Genomic DNA, 19,286 nt, shown 5'->3' with positions numbered 1-19,286 from the left:
TTTCCCGATAAATACACATCTATCTAGCAAGAGAAGCTTGCACTAAGTACAATGAGATAAGTAGGGTGAAATCATGAACACCTCTGAAATCTGGAAGAGGAGTTTACAACTGTGTGTTAGAATTGTGCTTCTCAATGTACAGTCCCAGCATCAGACTCAGATACAAGCTTTTTGGAAAGGCAAATTCTAGAGCCCAATACTAAATTTTTTGATTGAGAAACTCGGAGGCCAGTAGCCTGTGTTTTAACAAGGCCCTCAGTTGATTGAGATAAACACTAAGGTTTGGTAATCACTGTGTTGAAGTTAGGCTCTGAGCTGCTAGAATGAAGATGAGTTTGGTAATAAATAAAAAATATATAAAAATAAAAAAAATTTTGTTTCAGAAAAGTAATTATTTTAGTTCATCTTTATTACATACAGTTGGTAAAATGTGTTTAATAAGTGATAAACTTGGAATTCAGTATTTTAATAATGCTCTTGTTCTATTAGAATTTAGACTGTAAGTGCAGAATATACTCCATGAATGAAAGGAGTTTAGGTGCATTGTGAGTATTAAGAATTGGCTAAATTAGAAGAGAATAGGCAAGTGATGATTCTGTTACATTGGTAGGTATGTAATACATATAAGAAAATATGTTAGAAAATAGGAATTGACCAGATATAATTGCTACATTTTGGGTAGAAGGAGAATGTTTATAAGGATGGGTCTAGGCTTCCAGACTTCTTTAGACAGCAACAGTGAAAGTAAAAAAGTTGATTTGATGCAGAGTGAAAGTAAGATTGGTGGATGGAGAAAGTATGAAAAATTCTGTTTGAATATGCTGACTCTTATTTCTCATTGAGGGATACTTATGTAAAAAGAATATAATAGCCACTGGGACAAATAGAACTGGAATTTGTTGCCAGGACTGAAAATATAGAGTTAGCATATTTCCTGAATAACAATAAAACAAAACAATATATAATTGTACACAGTCCTCACCTCACAAAAAATAAACTAACAATTTTATAGATTGTGTACTAGCTGATTTTCCCTTGCCTAAATTGTTTACATCAAAAAGAAATGTGATACAGTTCTTTTCCCAGTGGGTAGCTAGTACTTAAAAGAAATTCCACTGTTGGTTATAGTGCTTTTTACTCTCCAGTAACTTTGAATAGGCTCTAGCAATTTTAGCTGCTAGAAAGAATGTAAACAGCAACAAAGGACTTGTTGAGAACTTTTCATTATTTTGTTCTATTTTATAATGTTTTGTTTTATTGCATTATTCAAAATCTATGCAACTGTACCCAGTACTGATGAGAAATTATTCTGTTTAATAAAATTTATTTTATGTGTGCCTTTGCAGTATATATATAATACATATATTTGTGTTTCATGAAGGATGCTAATATGAATGATGAAATAAGCTCCAATTTGAAGCCTTCCCATTGGGTACAATCACAGAGGATCAGAAGCATTTTCGGTATACCAGTTGTTCTAAAAGCAGTGAGATATATGCATTCTATGTTTTTCATGATGTAAAGTTGAATACCCCAACCATTCTCAAATTCAGGAAAGACACTTGGAGAAAAGTGTCAACCATAGGCACAAGGACTCAGAGATGCATAGGTTCTGGGATTTCTTCACACAAACTGTTGATCAGCACTTGTCAAAATGGGGAACATGGAAACAAAAGTGGCCATCACCTGCATGCATATGAGGATTCTTATTCAAATTCCAGTATATACACTGCCTGAATATACTGTATGGCTCACAACATTTCCCTGAGTGAATGAATTAAAATTATTTCTTACTCCTCTATATCCCATGTTCCCATAATGTTTTCAATTATGCCACAAACAACTGATGCAGGAGAATTTAAGCGAAATTAATATTATTTTACTAATAATTTTTATATTTTGTTATTAAATTTAAATTTTAATAATTAAATATAAAAACCCCCCTCAGAAACCCACCATCTCCATATGTTTTAACTCTTCTTTTCAGTCTTTATACCCGCACATGTATTAACAGATTTACCATCTTGCTATATGGAACCTATTTGTGGCTTTTTACTCAAAATTTTATCTTTTAATATTTATAAATGTTTTTACATTTTTGCTATTTTTTTGGTGGCTGTACAACATTCAATGTCATAACATTGAATCAATGTTCTAAAATATTTTTAGCCATTTCAACCTTTAAATACTGCTGTTTTGGAAGTTCGGGAAGATAGCTCTTTCTACTGTGATATACTTAGGAAAATTTTCCAGAAAAAAACATTTCAGAATAAGTTTTGATACTCTCTGGAAGTTTTCAAGGTAATATGTTTACACACATTAGCATTAGTGCATGCAAATACTTTGGATTTTGACATTGGAGGACAAATTAGGCTTAGATCAATTTTCATTCTTTAGAAAACTATTTTCTTTTTGAAATTACATCATTTCCCTTTAAAATGGAATTCTATGTTTGCAAAAATATTTGAAGTTACCTTTTCCTTTAAATGTACAAATAAGTTATGAAATTATAATTAAATCATTATTATAAATAAGTCACATATCTTATTGAAATATATACTGTATAGCTATATATTAGATACAAAAATACAATATTAAATATAGTAATATTCACTACATAATAGGAGCTAAATAAATGAAAATTACATCCAAATAAGTACTCCCAGGCACTTTTTAGAATAAATGACCTTAAATCAACTTATAAAGCTTAAACATCTCTGTGTTTTTAAATATATCCTTTCATCGATCTGCCTTCTTCTAGGTCAGTGAATTCTAAATTATGGTCCAAGGACTTGTGTGAAAGGGACTGCAGGAAATCGCCAGGGATATGACTAAAAATACTTATTTTCAGCTCTAACCAACCAAATCTTTAGGGCTTGAGACTTGGGAATTAGTATTTCTGATACATTCTTTGGGTAATTCTGATAATTTCAGCCAATATTCAGAACCAATGACCTAGATTACCAGAGAAACCTCCTCCATTTCTATATGTTTTTGTATTTTATACATTCCTCCACAATCCTTCCTCCATGTTTCAAATTCTTTCAGGTCTTGGACTTAGGATATTATAATAATATTTCTCCTTATGAGATCCAATTTTTATACTGTTATGTAATGATGCCTACCACAGCCTTTTAGATTAATCATCTAAAAAGGCCATTCTGTCTAAGGCCATTCTGGCTATAGGACAGGACTAAATACCTATGAAATAAGCAGACATGTTATTAAAAGAATATCAAAACACCCTACTCATTCTCTGCTCTCCCTGAAAGAATACAATCATCACCTATTACCTAGCTAAATACATTGCTTTAGTTTGGAAATTAGAAATGAAAATATTGTTCGTGGAAGATATTTAAAATGTATGCATTGCCATTATTATGGCTTACTTTAGTGTAATTGCCACTGTAGGAGGCACAGAGGCCTTAAGATGAGTTTAATAATGGCAAGGATATGGGATGTCAAACATACTGAGCATACATGGAATGTTTGGGGAAAGTGAAAGGTATTCTTAAAGTTTAAAGGGTGAGTGTGTGTGCATTTTTGTGTTTCTGTGTGTATGTGTGAGGGGCATGAGTTCTAATGACAAACTGGTAAGTATTACCTAAAATGGTTGCATAGACTATCCTACTTAGCTCTGTTTTTATATAGTAACTTGCTAGCCCAGCAAACTTATCTAAATCTTCAAAATTAAAAGCCAATGATTTAAAGCAAACTCAAATAATAAAAGAAAATCGCCTGATTTCACTAAATAACGTCTCTTCCCTACTGCGTTTCCTACAGTGTTTTTTAAAAGAGATCAGAGTTTTGAGAATGGGAATCTTCTGTTCAATCAATGGGGAAAGCAAATGGATGTTCCCACAAGGAGAATTGTCTGTGATTGTGCTTGCTTTAATATTTAAATATTCCTCTCCTCTCTTGATAGAAAACTCTTGCTACACAGTATCTGTTCTCTTTCTCCTATGTTCTTCTCTTTGCAAAGGATACTTAACTTTTATATCAGCTGAATTACAGAGAGGAGGAAAAAGATCCCAAAATAATTTGGAAAAGTATATTTATTGCTGGGTAGACCACTTCAAAATCGTCTCCTTTTCTCCCTTAGATTTTAAACTTAGAGAAAAATTCAAAGATTTGTTGGACAATGCTGATAATAACAGCTAACGCATTTATGTATTATTATTTGTCAGAAATAACAAGAGGCTTAAATAAAATATCTCATTTAATCATTCCCCAATTCCCATGAATTTGATGCTACTTCTTTATCTGCTTTCTGCTAAGAAAGTTTAAATACAATTCAAGAAACATTTCCAAATTTGCACATTTTCCCAAGTGAAAAAATCTGGATTCCAACCTGGACTCTGTGGAAACCCACACTGTATTGCTTACTGCCAAATTTTTAATATATATTTATTTTGAAATATATTATAAGAAAAATGCATGCTAAAATTTCTTTTTTAAAAAATTTAAGAAGCCAACATTTTGTGGGAATATTTTAAAGGAATCTGATAATTAATATATAATATTGTGAAGAGTCTTTCAATCTAGTTAGGCTTTTAACCGTATGTTTGCACTAAGCAAATAAAAAGTAAAGGAAAAAAAAGTTAATTTTTACCCCTGTGACCAAATCACTTCTAGTAAATAAATCAGGGCCGTGATAACACCACACTACAGAATAGGGATGTTTTTCACAGGCATTTTTCTCTTCTCAGTTTCTCAAAGAGCTTCATCAAAACTAAAGGAACTATAGAGAAGATTTATCAGAGGCTTGGTCAGGTCTGTTGCATTTCCCCTGCACATGGGAACGGGCACATCCATCTGCCTTCCCTAGAGAGAAGCAGAACAGAGAATTCGTGACAGATATACCTTTTAAAGAGACTATTTTAAAAAATAAAATAGCTCTTTCCTTCTAAGTTATCTCTAATAATGAGTAGCAATCATTAAAAGAGTTCTTGTAAAGTGTTATTTAATTTTGTAGTTATAATGAATAGACTAGAGAGTAAAACATCTTGAGTGTATCATGACTAATTTTGCAATGGGGACAGACTTTTTGGCAGTGCATGAAGTAATAAAAGTTCCTGCTTCATATTATGTTGCTTCTCTTTTCATCTTCACTTAAGTTGTTAGATGTGATGTTTCCAGGTGTATTCCGAGTCCAGAAATGCTAGATATATTTAATAATATGTATATCCATCAAGGGCTGATTAATATTAAGAAACATACCTTGTGTAGATATCCTCACATAGAATAAAAGAGTGAAATATGAAAGTAAACTTGTGTCATTATAATTCCTTAAAACAATGTGATAACAATGCATGTTAATAGTAAACATACTGTGGAATAAGGATATATATATACATATTTTTTTTTTCTTTCTTTCTTACCATTACTTAAAGTTGCTCATAGCCCAATGCAAAGGGCCAGAGTATTTCTTTTTTTAATGGCTTTTTAGTAATCAGATAATGTCTTTGTTGCAAGGAAGTTATTTGTAAAGTTACTTTTAACATATAACTTAATACTTTCATTAGTATATTTGCTCTGTACAATGGATTTCTAAATCATATGCTTACCATGTATGTGTATGTGTATACACTTAAAATTGTGAGAAAACTCCTTAAATAAACCAGGTTAATCAGTTTGATTGGGAGACTGAGAAGAATGGGTCTGGTAAAGGTCAAGGTAGTTTCATAAACCAATTAGTGGCTCTATTAAAATCAACTCTGTCTAAATTTGATTTCTATATTTAACGTTAACAACAAACAAACAAAACAGGCTCCATGTACACACAGAGAGTACAGAAAGGCCCAAGACATAGATGGCTGAAAATAAAAAAAACTAGTAATTGGTATTAAAGAGCTAGAAAATAAAAGAACTAGATCAGATAGGCTGGTAATTAATAGACTGAACAATATGTCCCATTTTGAATACAATTTATGATATTTTAAATTGGAGACAAAAATAGCAAAATAAAACATAATTAAAAGCAGAGTTGGATGACAAATATACAGTAAAAAAGAAGTTCATAGAAGATTAAATTCCCAGGAAGGATAACTTTTTTTTGGTGAAAGTGAAGTTCTGAGTAATTAGATTTAGCATATCACTAGTCCTGTTTGAAAACAAAACAGAGATCATTATTGATTTTTAAAAATTGGTGACGGTTTTTAGCTTCTTAAAAAAGGGAAATGAAAAATGCAAAGATTGAATTCTTAGACTCTTGATTAATTGTAAAATTAACTTTAAAACAGAATAGTGACCTTTAGGACAGATTTAATACATTAAAAATTCAGCCTTGAACGTATTTGATTACCATTCTAACAGTATAAAATATAATATCATGTATATGCTTAGATTGTAAGCAAAAGCATTTTAATATACTTTCTGAGAACTTTATTGTGTCTATTTTAAAACTTGAGTTTAATTAGGAAGTTATTGACTAGCTTATGAAGTTATAAAACAGCTTTAAAATACTTAGTAAATATATGTTTAATAATGAGGTTATTGACATAGCATATTAATTTTTAATAAATTTTTTTCTTAATAATTACTCTGCCTTCTATATTTTAACAATTAATGATGTGGCTTTACATAAAACCAAATATTTTGAATCCTTTAAAATTTTTACCCCAAGGAAATCTGAAGATAAAGACATCCTACAAGAGAATCTAACTAGCTCACTTCTTATATAACTAGTGTGGTTGTAACTGTTTCTGGGAACAAGGAGTACATTTCTTAGCATTATTTCACATGATAAATATTTAACAAATGATACAATAAGTGGAAACCTACATTTTTGGATAAAAACTGTGAGGAAACACCAATAAGCTGAAAAATCTTCCTGACTGTGACTAAATTCTTGTAAGATTTCTCCGGTGTAGTTACCTGTACTGGTAGAAATTAAAACAAGGCAAGTAAGAAGTAAAAGCTAAAGAAGCCAAATACATCAAATGTATCCAAGTTTGGGAGTGAGAAAGATGGCCTCTTCAAGGTTCTGTTCTTAAGCAGAGTACCTGGGATTCACTGTTACCAAGGGGGACTCTGCTGTCCCCTCTGCCCCACTAAGAGTACACAGCCCTGTCTGTTCCTGCTGTTTCTTAGATCCCATGTTGCCCTCTCTCTGTCTTTCAGTGACAGCCAAACAACACTGGTCCTAATTAAACCAAGGGGATTGACATTCTCTCCTAGGTACTTAGAATGCTGTACCAAGAGCATTCTCAGACCATGCCAGCCAGGGAACAAGCCACTGCTTTTCCCATATTGGGATTTCTCTCTCTCCTTGTTTTCTAAGGAGTGAGAAAGTAACAAACTAAAACTTGGATTCCCTACAGCATGACATAGCTCCCTATTCTCACCCCTTTACAACTGGTGACATCATTTTCAAGAACATAATTCTGAAAACTTTTAAGACACAATTTTTAAGTGTTGAATTCAGTTTTAAAATCAGTTTGCTGTTTTATATTAAATATTAAACAATGTGGTCAATAGAAGCACAATAACTATATTTGAATCTTAATCCAAGCATCAAATCTCTGCTTTTATTTATGAAAGTGGTTATGTAAACAAGCTTATCTGCTCTCTAGTTAGAAAATAAGCATTTGAATGACACACTTATTTGTGCATTGCACTTATTAGCTATGTGACTTTGGCAAGATAGTTTGCCTTTCTAAGTCTTGGTTTAGTCTTTTGTGAAATGCGAGTAGTTGTAATTGCTATTCCTCATCTATCATTTTGTAAATAGCTGCTTAAAAAACTTATAGGCCCATAGTAAGTATTCGATAAATGCAAGTCAAAAATTCCAAGTAAAGATTTTCTATAGATGACTTTAGCACTTTAAAAGTATCAGGAAAGTAATATTTTAAAACTGAAGAAAATATTTTGATATTTGTTTCTTAGCTTTACGCCATTTAAAAGTACTGTGAACATAATCACTTGGTGATGAATTAATCCAGAACTCTACTTCTTAGCATGGATAGAAATTAAGAATGGTATTAGTTTCTTTCTGCACAAAGAAATGTTGATTCTATTATTTGTGAAATTTATTTTCCCAGCAACATGATTGAAGAATAGGAATGATGTCAACTTACTTACTCCCTTAACAGTTAAATTGATTTAGTTTAACTCTATAAAAACTTATTCGTTGAATAGTTTAAATATATTTAGTTTAACTATATAAACCTAATTATATTTAGCTTAAAAGTTCAAAGAACGTAGAACCTTGAAGTATAGTCCTTAGAACTATAATTGGGTTTGGTCCTCTTCTTTCACGTCTTTTTTAATACGCTCTTTCTTTTCTGCTGTCATCTATTATCAATATTTGTACTATCTGGTGCTGACTGAAACCTGTATCTCAACTTTGCCTGCCTGACATTTCAGGTTGAATTAAATGAATTTAGAGATTAAATGACATTTGAACTGGGCCTTGAAGGGTAAGTATATGTTTATGAGACTGCGTACAAATGAATAACAGCTACCATCTGAGCAAAGGTAGAGGATTAGGTAAGAACCCAGTTTGCTTGGGAAGCAAGATGTTCTAAAGGATGATTGGCTGGGGAAATGGCTATTACTACAGGATGGACAGAAGGCTGATTTTGATGGCAAAGGACTCTGACACTTTCAAAGGAGTTTATGGTTTACCTGGGTTATATTTGTAGTTGGTAACAATTGATTGAAGTATTTTGTTACTCTTTAATTTTTTTAATTGAGCCTTATTAATATGACACTGTGGCTCTTTCATTGTATAGAGACCACATGAGCAGGAGTAGAAAGACTGAATTGAAGAGCAACAAGGAATAAAGGACAGAAGAACAATTAGAATTGAATTAGAACAGTCTGAGTCGAAGATTGATGGGAAGCTAACCTGATAAAAATTGAGTATAAGGGCTGGTTATAAGAGACATTGCAGAGACCACTGGCAGTAATGTGTGAGTAGAAGTGGACCTGGCTAACTATGAGGAAGAGGGAGAAGTCAAGGATGCCTGAATTATGTTTTCTTTTCTTTTGGCAACTGCTGAGATGATAACTCGGTTTCTTTCACCAACTAAGTAAAAAGGGGAAGATGAAGTTTGAGGAAGTAAGGGATATGTGTAGGTTTCGTTTGGGAATATATTGACCCGAGTGATATATACACACACAGGTTGGAATCATAATAAGGCAGTAGATTATAGGAGTACAGAACTCAGAAGAGTGAGCAGAGCTATAGATAGATATTTTAAAACTACTAGTTATTGGCATGTGTGGTAGTTGAAGACCCATTTATGCAGTTTCCCAAAGAACAACTCTATTGGTTCACACATTGCTATTATTTTTCTTCAGTTCCAAGAACTCCTGAAACCAGCAATCTCTAGATTATCATCTCTTTGCTATTCCTACCCTCTTCTAAGCTCCTTGATTTGTCCCTTGGGCCCTGGCACATTCTCTTCTCACTTGACACTACTGCCACTATCTAAACTGGATTAATTATTACTTACCCTGAAGGCCTCTATGGGTGTCCAATTTAGATAACTCTTCATATTAAGATTTCTCATATCACTTTGCACTCTCATTGTATAATTTCAACAATCACAATTTGTGCCTATATGTCTTTATAATTGCATTGTGAGTGCTATGAGAATTAAAAAAAATACTGACAGGTTTCATCCTCACTCTATTCTAGTGCTGCATGTAACCTGGCCCCAAATTTTTACTTTTTTCTTTCTTTTCTTTCTGATATGGTTTGGTTGCTTTGTTCCCTCCAAATCTCATGTTGAAATACGACCTCCAATGTTGGTGATCAGCCTAATGGGAGGTGTCTGGCTCACGGGAGTGCATCCTTCATGGATGATTTGGTGCTGTCCTCCTGGTAATGACTGAGTTCTCTCTCTATGAGTTCACATAGGATTTGGTTGCTTAAAAGATCCTGACACCTTCTCCCTCCCTCTCTTGCTTTTGCTTTTGCCATGTGATATGCTGGCTTCCCTTTACCTTCTGCTATAATTGTAAGTTCCCTGAGGCCTCACCAGACGTAGATGTCAGACCATGCTTCCTATGCAGTCTGTAGAACCATGAGCCAGATAAACCTCTTTTCTTTACGGATTACCCAGCCTCAGGTACTCCTTTATAGGAATGCAAATGAACTAACACACTCCCTAAATAAAAGATTCAGTGAGTGAATGGTTACATTTCTTTTGGATATAGCCCAGTTTTCAAGTTCCAATATAATGATCCTACATTAAGTCTGTATTAGGTCTTGAAAGGAATATTTAGGAGTCTAATAATCACCTCCCACATCTCCAGTGTCTTTCAGATCTAATCAAACTTAGCCACTGCTTCAAAGCATAGTGCTATTCCTGTCAACAATTCTTTTTCTCTTTTCTTCCTTGATGCTAAATTCTTAGTTTTCGAATCTGTACTGAATTTTCTATAAAATCCTTTACCTTTGCGATTGGAATAAGGTCTTAACTTTTTGAGTTTTTCTTTCATGATTCTGCAAGAAACCAGACACTTACTAGCTAAATAGGACTATTCACATTTAGATACATTCATTCGAGGATTTCATGATACTATCAGTTTACTTGTACATTTATTCAGTAAACATTTTTGTGTGCTAACTCTATGTCAGTTTGGCGCTAGGTTCTGAGCATAAACATAAACGTAATTTATAATTTTGATGCAATTTCCTTTCTTAAAACACTCTCACACTAGCAATGCTTATTAAAATTCTTAACATGTCAAGTTACTTATTCCTTTAACAGTTAAATTTATTTAGTTTAAAAGTTCAAATAATGTAGTAGAATCTTTTTTCAAATATCTCTTTCTCAATGAGGCTCATCTCACTCACCCTAATTAAAACTGTAATCACTCATTCACAGCATGAAGTATTCAGATTCCCAAATCTCCAGTGTAATTTTTCTTTTGTTCTTAGCACGAATATTCTAACATGTCACATAACGCATTTATTACTGTGTATTGAATATTATTTGCCTGTACTCACTTGAATACAAACTTCACAAGGGCAGAGAGCTGTGACTATTCACCAATGTACTCCAACTACCTGGAAAAATAGTAACATCCAATAAAATATCCAGCTGATATGATACGCTCTTAATGAAATCTCTGAGAACCCAAGCTTCAGTTTATATAGCACTTTTCTTGTGCCTCTCAGATAACACAGAACATTTTCCTTTATTGTATCTTCCCATTAAATACAAAGCTCTGCAAGACTAGGCAGTGCTGTTCGTATATATTTCCCTTCTGTAGAGTTTAGCCCATCAGCCTAGTTAATTGCAAACAATTATTAAAAAAAAATGAAGTAAATACACTGTCCATAATATATAGTGAAAATAATCTGTATCATTTTTCAAATATTGTGACCCAGTTGGGTCTAAGTAAATTATTGTTTTCTTCATTTAGGTTCTTTTAATTTGAATTCAGTATATCAGAGGATTTTTGGACAGCAATAATACAGATGATATGTTCTCTCTGAACTGCTGGAGTATATTTGATATACATAATTTTTCAATCATTTTATAGAATAAGATTGAGCTTTTCCCGAAAGAAGAAGAGTTCAAGAAGCAGTAGTATTTGCTACAGGAAGACACACTATAACAGATGTTCTTTTCTTTTTTTATAGTCACAGAAAATCATGTTAACTTTGTGAAATTAAAGGGTAGAACTGACACAAATATTGAACAATTTTAACTTCCTAACCCAACCCCAAAACTTAGGGTTTGAAAATTGGTTACAGCTGTTCCTTTCTGTTTCTTAGGGTTTTGTTGTGGTTATTGTTGTTTTTTCCCCTTAGTGGTGGACACTTTTATGTACCAGCACTCAAGCAGAGTCTCTCACTGCAGGTGCATTTACCATTTGGGTACTGTGCTGCCCTTGTTTTGTTAGCCTCAGCATTTTCAAAAACCTCACTTCACCCATGGTGCTTGTGAATATATCACTGTCCACCTCTTTTGCCTTTTGTATTTACCGTGTCTTATGCTTCAGTGTTTCGGATGCCCTTGAGAAGCCATAACCATGCTTTACATTTGAAAGAGTGCCAGCTTATTTAATCAGGCTGAGTTTGAGAGGCATGGATGAATTTATTCTAGCTAACATTTAATAAAAAATAATTTTAAAATGTGACTTATGCCATGACATGCTTAGCATTACCCTTCCAGGTTTAAATTTGAGAGTTGTCAGCGCCCTCCGTGGTCTGGAAACTGACATGTTATCAATCAAGTGCGTGGGTGACAAGGCCGCTGATGTCCTCCCAAGGCTCTTGTTTAATAATTAATTTTTCATTGCAGGCATGTTCAGTAAATGGATTATAAAACTTAAGCCCGTTTAAAAGGTTTTAGAAATTCATTATTAGTTTTAAAAGATGAATGCACAAATTAACTATCCATGATAGATGAGGCATACCAAATATAGCCAGGTCCTGTGTGGTTTTGGCTTATATTTATATATAGTGTAGAGTAGGGTAAAAACTCAGTGCAGTTTTATAGACAATGTCACTGAATCACCGAGGAGGTGATTCTTTCCAAAGGAGACTCAAAAAAGGAGATCAGATGACAAAATTGTGCTTCGAAGATTTTCATCTCTTCTGTTCCTCTCACAAGTCCCCAACCACCTGGCCTCTGGACAGGCTCAGTGCTATTTCTGGAGTCAGAACCTCAGCTTCTTTTTTCACAGAATAACAATTTAGAAAAGAATGCTTATCAGTTATCACATCTTAATTTCCTTAATTAAACATCAGTGCCAGTTTTTTAGCTGTTATCTTTCAGCTCCAAACCCACCAGCTTTGTGATTCCTGGGCTGGTCCCAGCACTCTGCATATCCGCTCTGCTCTCCGGCTTCTTAAGTTTGGCCAGTAGGGCACGCTAGAGGGAGGCCGAATGGCAGGGGAGGGGGAACTACTGCGCTCTGCTTGGCAGTCTGATCCTTTCAGGGTTGCCGCTGCAATGACACTTCATCCTGGCAGCAGCCATTTCCTGGTTGCATTGCCAGTTTCTTGGTTTCCTTTTTGCATTCCTGGAATCAGTCTCATCACTTTCCCTTGGAGAAACCAGGAGTCGCCAGTTTCCTTTCTGTAGAAGACTGAGTCCCAGTTCCATGGGGCTCTCTGCCAGATTTTTAGTTTCTGATAACCCCGAACTCCTTCCTTTTGTTTCCTAAGCTGTACAGGTATTCTAGTTTTTCTCACAATTTCTCATTACTAGGCTACATCAGTGTTCTTTCTTGTTCTTTCCTTTTCTTACTTTTTATTTGTACCTTTAGTTTTCCAATAATTAACAATTCCCCATGTTAAATTATCTCTGTTTAAACAACTAATGTGCTCTCTATTTTCCCAACTAGATCTTGGCTGATGCAAATGCAGTAGACAATCAATCGATCAATCAATCAGCAAATCCAATTTGCCTCTAGCTACTAAAGGGACTTAATATAATTGAATGATTACAGAATTCTGATCCCATTTATCTCAAGCCATTGAAAATATTTTACATGTGATTATAATATACATAACTTTAAAAAATGATTTTCTAAATCAGGATTCTTATCAGATTATTTCACAGCTTATTCACTCATTGAGTGCTTTCCTCCCACCCTTGCTAGCTTTTGTATACCTGTCCTGCATTTTAAACCAAGGTATGAGGAGAATGAACAGTAAATAGTATGATAGTGGCCAAAACTTTGAATTTTTTTCCCTATTCATCATCGTTGTGAGAGTTGGTAAAGAGGTCCACAAATTCAGTCTCCCCACTCCCTGTTCCTTCAAAGTAAATGAGAAGTTTCAGGTAAAAAGCAGAGAAGCTACCCAAGTTCTATTCATTTTTTTAAATCATCATACTAATAATTTTTGCTTTCTGAAATCATTACTCTTGCAAACAGCAAATGTGTTTTATAGGAAGCTAGAATTATTGATGTCACATTTTCATACTCAGTATCCCAAGTACACATCAGGTAAATTCAGAAACATAAGCAAAACCATTTTCTTGATTACCTGTTTTTAAATTTAATATATGTTCATTTATTCTTTTAAATAGATATTTGATAAATGGTGACTATGTATTCTATGACATAAGAAAAACTAAGAATTTTTAGTCAGAAATTCTTTGTGGAATCACTCAAATGATAACTAGTGTTAGCAACACTTCTTTTTCATGAGACATGTCATTTCATGAAGATTGAAAATTATTTGTTGTCCCCTCTAGAGTTCATTTCATGGGAAATTTAAATTTTATTGTCTTAACTTTAATGTTAAACATTTCCTTCACATATGGTATGGCCAGACATGTTTTCTTCTTTGCTGCTATTTTATATTTTAAATATAGTCCACTCAGGATCATTTTTTTAGGAGTCAGAGCTTTAAGTGATGAGACACTTTTACTCTCTATCTCTGATTTGCATGCTAACAAAGACAATTGATACACAAGAAGATGATATACTTTGACTCTAGAAGATCCTTAATGAGTAAATTCTGTGGCCTGTTTTCTGTGCTATTTTTTGTTTTCTGAGGCAGGCATTTTTATCAGTTCAGTTTGTTGGTGTGACTAGTTCAAACTTGTTCAGGGCTTTATGTCTGAGATGTCATCAATTAGCCAATATATATATATTTTTAACAACCATTGTAATTATCTAAGAATGTCAGGGAGTTGTAACGTGGAAACAAATTAAAATGAGCTCCAAAATTAAAAGAGCTCATCTTCCAACAGAAGTATGCTGACATATATTAAAAAAATAAATGAATTAATATCACAAAAGAGGAACAGGAGTTAAAGAGAAGACCATTGTTTAGATGGAGTCAGGTTGGTGCACTGCCAAGGAATGCAAACAGGATTTCTGAAGGCCTGGTGTGAATTTCAAGTTCCATCATTCCCCTGGAGAAGGCGGTTTCCCCAATATCATCTTCGATCCATTGCCTGTTCTTGACAGAGTGGCAGTACCTTTCCTCCACTGTACACCCAGCACTAGCATAAATATAAAACACAGTAAGTACTCAGAAAATACTTGAAGAGTACACTTATCAGTAGAGATGATTGAAGCATTTGTTTCTCTAAGGGAATATTTTCTACCTTCCTTCTTCCAGAATCCTGTGGTTATAATCTGCTCACTGCCAGGTCAACAGTCATAAAACATTTATGTAGAGGTTACTGATCATTATCCTAATGTCTTTCTCAAAAAGTCTGGGGTATGTGAAACTGCTTTTCTTTGTAACATTAGACAAAAACAATATTTATTCTATCACATGCAAACTTAAAACTGCCACCAAATTGGAAGAATATGATCTTAAATTAAAAAAATACATAAACTTCAACACGATCATCTATCTATACCTGCCTTCCTAAATATTAAGGCATGAGGCTTTTCTTAATGTCATGACCATGCACTATGATTTTTACATTACCTCTTTATCTCATTTCCATTTATATTTATGCTAGTGAAATCTACTAGTATCTTTCATTGAAACACTGTTATTTTCCCTGGAGGAAAATATTTCGTTTCCTTTATGAAAAGGATTCTTTACTTCTGAAATACAGAATTCATTGTAGGTTTTGTTTTGGATTCTGTTATTTGTCTGTTTTCACATCAACTTCATTCTTAATGTTCATTTAGAATTATTTTCCAGGCTTGAGTTCAGGTGAAAATGTTAACGGAATTAAAAAGTAGTTAGTCAAATGAAATTGTAATATATAAATTAAATTTGAGAAAAACTGAATTAATAAAGGATTCTAAGTTTATAAAAAATCAAAATTATGCTTTTAGAAAATATTATGTAACTGGAGAGAGTAATTTTACTTTGAGGTCTCCCATGATTCTTTAATATATATTTTTTCTTATTAGTATGTATCCTTTTGGTAACATATACAGGAGACAGTTCATTTTGGTAAGACTGCATTAATGACACATTCTTGGTCTCAACATACACGATCAAATACTTTACAAGGTCTATTAGCCTTGCTCTTGTCCACTGCAATGGAAAAATAAAATGCATCTCATCTACTCTCCTCTATTTATAGTTTTTAGATAGTAATGGATTGATCTTACAAAATTGAGTTTATACCTGCTGATGTCTTGGAGCTCTCTCTTAATTATGTCATATATAGAAATAACTTATGGGCCGGGCGCGGTGGCTCAAGCCTGTAATCCCAGCACTTTGGGAGGCCGAGGCGGGTGGATCACGAGGTCAGGAGATCGAGACCATCCTGGTCAACATGGTGAAACCCTGTCTCTACCAAAAATACAAAAAATTAGCTGGGCATGGTGGCGTGTGCCTGTAATCCCAGCTACACAGGAGGCTGAGGCAGGAGAATTGCCTGAACCCAGGAGGCGGAGGTTGCGGTGAGCCGAGATCGCGCCATTGCACTCCAGCCTGGGTAACATGAGTGAAACTCCGTCTCAAAAAAAAAAAAAAAGGAAATAACTTATGGACTGCCGACAGATTCAGGACAGTGCCTCACAGAAAAATAACAAGAAAATGTATTACCAACTCGGGTCCAGATGAGAAGTATAACTGGAAAGATGGGGTAAAAGACATATTTTTTAAAAAACTGCTAATATTAAACATCTATTCAGATGAGACTTCTGAAAAAGAAAGTTAACATTAAACAATAACAAGGAAACCAAACTTAATGGAAAGATAATGCCCAGGTCCTATTTTCATGGATATATTCTGTAGTAAGTGTATTGTTGACCAGAAAATATTATTATCTGTTATAAACAAAATGGAATATTTTTGTCAAGGTTTGGATGAGTGGGAGTTGTAAGATTGAAATATATTGATTATCTGCTGGATTATGATTACATCAAATGAAGTAAGCATAAATCTTAGTATTACTAGAAATTCAGTATGGAAATATCTACTTTACCCTCTTCAGAAATGTGAATTTTTAAAGTGAGAAATTGCTATCAATTTTGTCACTGAATTTGTTTCAGATATGTATATAGAGAATACATACATATTTTATATGTAAAAGAATATAATGTACTGACTATATAAAATAATGATATATTAATATGATATATTAAAAATATATTCTTAATATATACATATTAATAATATATATAAATATGATATATTAAGCAAATGTAAGAACCTAACCTATATACATATACATATGCGTATACATAAAACCTATATATAATATGCATATACCCTATATACATATACATATAGGTTAGGTTCTTACATTTGCTTAATATATCATATTCTTTTAGAATTTGAAAAATGTTATATTCTTTTAAGAGGAGAAATGAGAGGGAGATGATGAACTGTATTAACAAGTACTGTCACTCAAGTTTTCACCAGTCCAGGCATAGCTAAAGCTAGGAGTTTGTTGTTTATTATTTAAAATATTCCAAGTTGTAGAACTTTATTCTGTTTTACTACTCAAGATATAAAGACATACAAGATGATTATTTAGGCTTCAACCACTTTAGCCTTTAGATTAATGGGGTCATTCACTGGACTATTACTAAAATTTGCTAAGGCTTTAAAAACTTTGCAGTTAATTACAGAAAATCAAAATGAAAAAAACAAAAACACTTTTTCTTTCATCTTAAATGTTTGTTAACTAAAAAAAGTTAATGATACATTTATTGTACTGTTATGGCCTGGACATTTTATTATCAGTCTTTGAAATGGGCTATTACAGAGTGCTTATATGTTTCTTCTAAGAAAATTGTCTAGGTATCTAGCAGAATAGTAATTCTTAATTGTTCTACATTGCAGTTAAGAATGCTCTTGGTCTGAGGAACTATTCCTTTTTGTTCAATTTTTTATGTTCCCATTTTCTAATACCTCAATCTGTTCTTTAATATTCAAGTAAGAGTCTGAGGAAGTGGCTGCTATACCAACTGCATATTCAATTAGATACTCTGTCACATGAAGTGAGAATGTAAATTTTAACAATAATTTAGATATCTAAAATAATTCACAAGTACACAGGATTGTTAGTTCATTATTCATGAATAAAGTGATTTAGAGCTGAAGCTGAGATGAAAGTCTTCCTGGTAAAGAGGTTAAGTAAAAAAAGACTTGGGATCATGAAGTAATTTCATAAAGTGCTATTTCTACAATCAGGAAGTGAGATTCATTACTTGATAAAATTAGTTGAGGAATACATTTTATTCTGTTTCTCAAATAATTATATTTTTATGATCATAGGAAGCAAACCATTGGAAAGATGAAATTAAATTGTAGTAGATTTAATGGCTATAATCTTGGTGTAAAGGAACTTTTCTATTCCAAATAGTGATATGACTGTCTAACTTCATAAAGTCATTTGGGATTTTGGTGTGCCAGATGTGGAAAATACTTCTAGCTAATCTAACAAGTGATAACCATAAACTCATATATAAAATTACTTAAAATATCTCACATCCCAGCTGCTCCACATTATATTAATTGAAATCACGAGTTCACAATTTGTAACATATATAATATTTATTCCAATACTTATTTGCCATAATTGGGAATGGAGTGTAAATCTTTAATTCCTACCCCCACAATCCCTCCTCTAAGACTCAGCTATGCTGTTAGTAGGCCCAACTGTTGTTTAGGGCATGTGTTGTGCTCCGATCAAGTTTGCCGCATGTAAATATCTCTAACATGTAAAATTTCTAACATATGAAAGGAATTACATCTCCTTCATATGTTAGCAACTTTGCAAATCATCTAATTGTCTTCATTGTCTTTCCATAGTCTTTTGTATTCACAAACAGTAATAAAGCTCTGAGGAAAGAGTAGCAAGGCCTCTTAGTTTCACATCACCATTGCACTACCTACGAATTCCAAGCTGTGAACAAGTCATCTAATAGTTCCAGATGTTCATTTCTTCATCAATAAAAAGAAATAAGAATAGATGACTGTCCCTATTGTATCAAACTCTGAAATTCTAATTTCTCCTCATTATTTCCTCATTCTTTCATTCGTATTTTTGCCAGGTTCCTTCATTTACATTCCATCTGAGAAATACTTTGGTGTTCCACTTTCTAAACCATTTAAGCAATCACAATATTATATAGTAATACTCTCGAATAATGAAAATTAAATAAATATCCCAAAAGTCTGTGTCATCCGTTCTGATATGGAATGTAATACCTTGTCTAACTTCTCTTAGAATGGAAAATTCACAAACATGCTATTTTGTGCTTAGTGAGAGATAAACAGCATGAGGAGCTGTTGTTTTCGTTTTCCTTGGAGAGAGTTTTCAGCATGGAAAAGGAAGGGGAAACTGGCAAACATGCCAAATTTGCTATTTTATTATGTAAACATCAGACTATGTGTTGAAAGGCTACCTGTAAAATGAAAGATTTAATTTTCTTTT

General features: G+C 33.2%; 1 protein-coding gene and 1 long non-coding RNA gene across 7 annotated transcripts in view; one reads left to right on the top strand and one right to left on the bottom strand.

Annotated features, from left to right (window-relative positions):
• PCDH9 (protocadherin 9) overlaps positions 1–19,286 on the top strand; it is a 907,179-nt gene that overhangs the window by 217,343 nt on the left and 670,550 nt on the right. The gene's annotated exons all lie outside the window — the stretch shown is intronic.
• LOC119470387 lies at positions 6,679–16,659 on the bottom strand. The gene is made up of 3 exons (XR_005199276.1): positions 16,445–16,659; positions 10,964–11,023; positions 6,679–6,881 (listed from the first exon to the last, which is right to left on the bottom strand). It is a non-coding gene; the product is annotated as an uncharacterized LOC119470387 (long non-coding RNA).

The sequence above is a fragment of the Cebus imitator genome, unplaced genomic scaffold (genome assembly GCF_001604975.1).
Source record: "Cebus imitator isolate Cc_AM_T3 unplaced genomic scaffold, Cebus_imitator-1.0 Scaffold29, whole genome shotgun sequence".
Classification (NCBI taxonomy): Eukaryota; Metazoa; Chordata; class Mammalia; order Primates; family Cebidae; genus Cebus; species Cebus imitator.
Note: the sequence above shows the minus strand (reverse complement) of the source record. Positions and strands in the feature narration are given on the sequence as shown.